This window comes from Limulus polyphemus, unplaced genomic scaffold (assembly GCF_000517525.1).
Source record: "Limulus polyphemus unplaced genomic scaffold, Limulus_polyphemus-2.1.2 Scaffold225, whole genome shotgun sequence".
NCBI classification, from domain to species: Eukaryota; Metazoa; Arthropoda; class Merostomata; order Xiphosura; family Limulidae; genus Limulus; species Limulus polyphemus.
Window position 1 is genome coordinate 313,078 of NW_013665835.1, and position 3,073 is coordinate 316,150.

The 3,073-nt window shown below is 32.2% G+C and overlaps 1 long non-coding RNA gene across 1 annotated transcript in view; it reads right to left on the reverse strand.

The window, feature by feature from the left end:
* Positions 1-943, reverse strand: part of LOC111085073 — an 8,134-nt gene extending 7,191 nt beyond the window's left edge. The window contains exon 1 of the long non-coding RNA XR_002609925.1: positions 873-943. This is a non-coding gene — a long non-coding RNA (uncharacterized LOC111085073). The remainder of the gene's footprint in view (positions 1-872) is intronic.
* Positions 944-3,073: the final 2,130 nt, after the last annotated feature.

Consider the following 3,073-nt stretch of genomic DNA (forward strand, 5'->3'; position numbering starts at 1 on the left):
TCACCCTAGTTTAACATGAAACTAACACAGATTTGAGCTTACATTTTTGAATTAACATAAAGGGGCTTCAGTTTATAAACGTCTTCAGTGGAACATATTCCAACCATGGATGATTAGACGATATATCAAAATACAAACATTTCAAAATTGTAGGTCAAAATTATACTGAAGCAGTACTCGTTTCTAACACTACATTGCTTTGTAACATGTAGATCCAATAAACAATAAAACAAAACTTAATATAACTCAATCAGTTTGACATCTTAAATTACTTACAACACAGTGCAATCGTAACTTTCTTGTTAAAATTAACAACGCATATAGTTATGATTAATTTTTATCATTTCATGCACTGCTGTCTTCTATAAAAAATGTATGCAGAATCAATTTGGGTCACGTATATTTCTGTAGTCCCTCGGGAAGTCAGAGGTAAGTTTACGGACTTACAACACTAAAATCCGAGGTTAGATTACCCACAATGGACAGAGTGCAGATAGTCTATTGTTTAGCTTTGCGCTTAAAATAAACAAATACATATATATCTGTGAAAATTTACAATACATTTGATTAACTTGAGCTCGGATCTGTTGACTTGTTTATTTAGACATTAACTGTTTATGTGCATATTCCACGATAAAAACCACAAAATAATAATAATATAGACCTTTTTTTTAAGTTTTACATATTTAATACGTTTATATAACCAAGCCTTGTAAGTTACTCATCGTTGAAATATTAAATATAAAGCGCGATAATTCTTCTTCAAGATTACAACAGAAAAACCCCAGGTGAAGAATGCATGATTATTTGAGAATATCAACAAAACTAAACTTAACAGGAAGTACAAACTGTATAAAAATATTACTACTCACCTTTCTAAGAGATGAATGCTTGTCCCTCTTTTGGATGATACACGTGCACTCGTTCTTTTTCAGAACTGTTGTATTTATTAATTTATTTTTTTACCGGAAATCTAGCACCTCATCGGTCACATGATGCTTTAGTAAAGCGTGATTGGTCGTGATAATAGAAAGTTTCGAATGTGTGAGTAATTGTGAATACTTTTACATTTATGAGCAAACGCATACATTAACGGTGATAAAAAATAAGAAATCTGAATTTTTTTTCCTAATGCCTTCATGCGTATGATACACATTGAGAGGTAAAATGTTATGTAAGGTGTAAAACGGAAAATCCAGGCTTCCATACACCTCCTATTACCATACTATGAAGGTTTGTCTTGGTGATCTTTGTACTTGCAGGTGATACGCAATCCTACGAGTTTCACGGAATTTCCGGTCAGACTTTTTAATGACTCTACGACACAAGTTTTTTTTCCCTTGTGAACTATTGCTTTGATAGCTTTATGTTTATCATATACCGAGATATGTTTGTAACCCTAATCACCCTAGACGGATGAAGACGATAAACGGAAACTGTAATGTTAAAAGAAACGTAGAAAAACAATTTAGGCAGGATATTATACTGTTATCCTTTTTCCATCTGTAATAAGTTTTTTGTTTGTTTTTTATCTTCTTGTTAAAACAGGTCAATCTAATATTTTTCACTTATAAAATCTTATTCATAGCAAAGTTACTTACTGAAATACTTTATGCTGTAAACTTCTCATGCAAGCAATTTAAATAAATTACACTCAGGGCAATAGTCAGGAAAGAATTAAGTTTTTAGATTTTGTGCTTAATAAAGAACGTATAGCAATCACGGTTTTATTTTGTTTTAATCACAACATATGTAGTTATAACTCATTTTAAAAACTATTTTGTACTGATGTCTTCTGTAAAAGATATTTACAAAAACATCTTCGATCAACGCATCCGTCTAACCGGAACTTATATATATTAATTAGTTTATTTACACAATATCTGTTTATGGCATGGTTACACTGATTCTTAATAGAATGACCAATTAGAATAAAAAAAATAATATGAAACAAGGTTGCTAAGATTTTATTTGGAACTTAAAAAGAAGATAAATAAAAACTTCTATTGATTCGTTGTTGTTGTTGTTTTATTAGCGCAGAGCTATACAATGGCCTATATAAGCTCTGACCACCACGGGAAAACGAACCCTGGATAATCTACACAGAATATTTAAAAAGAATGGGATGCTCTAGAAAGATACAGGTGTTGTTTACGCATTATTTATTAAAACTTATCCAACTTTTTATGGGTTCTTTGATTTACGACTCATTTACAAATCATATTACTTTTTTTATTCTAATTGGTCATTCTATTAAGATATTTACCCACTGTCCATATTTTTTAAAACGCAATATCTATTTGTTCATGCTCAAAGCCTCCCAAGTGGCACAGCGGTATGTCTGCGGACTTACAACGCTAGAATCCTGGTTTCGATACCCGTGTTGTGCAGAGCACAGGTAGACCATTGTATAGCTTTGTACTTAATTATAAACAAACAAACAACCAATTATGCTTAAAATATACTGACCATGTGGTATGCCATGTTATTGAATGAACCCTATAAATCCAGAGAAATGATCAAATCATTCCTAGTCTTCAAGACAATGAATAAGAACAAAGAGCTCTCCACCTTTCAAAGGATTGTTATAGTGTATGCCTACCTAGTAGAAGGGTCGTTATCAGAGATCATTTCCTAAACCGACTGTCCAAAGACATTTATCCCCAGGTCTTTCAACAATGTCATCTGATCGAAAATACGTCTGTCGCTAAGAATATTTGTGACTATTAACCACTAAACAGAGGTGATGGAAAGGTATGTAAATTGTAACAGATATATAATGGTTACTTCAACACCAGTCAGAATTTGATTATTTCTAACTCTAACATACGAACAAGATCGCGAAAACTGTCATTTTCCAGACGACACCCAAACCTAAAATCTCTTATTTCAAATACGCATATGAGAGTCATGTTTTCATTGGCACCTAGAGTGTAAACTGTTGACAAAAAGCGACTAGAAGCATTGTGATTTAGTCCAATGAGTATCGTTTCATCATTCTCTGTGCTGATAATAGAATAAAATATTAAGTAAATCACATGAGACATTGACCTTACTTGTGTTATTCACACAG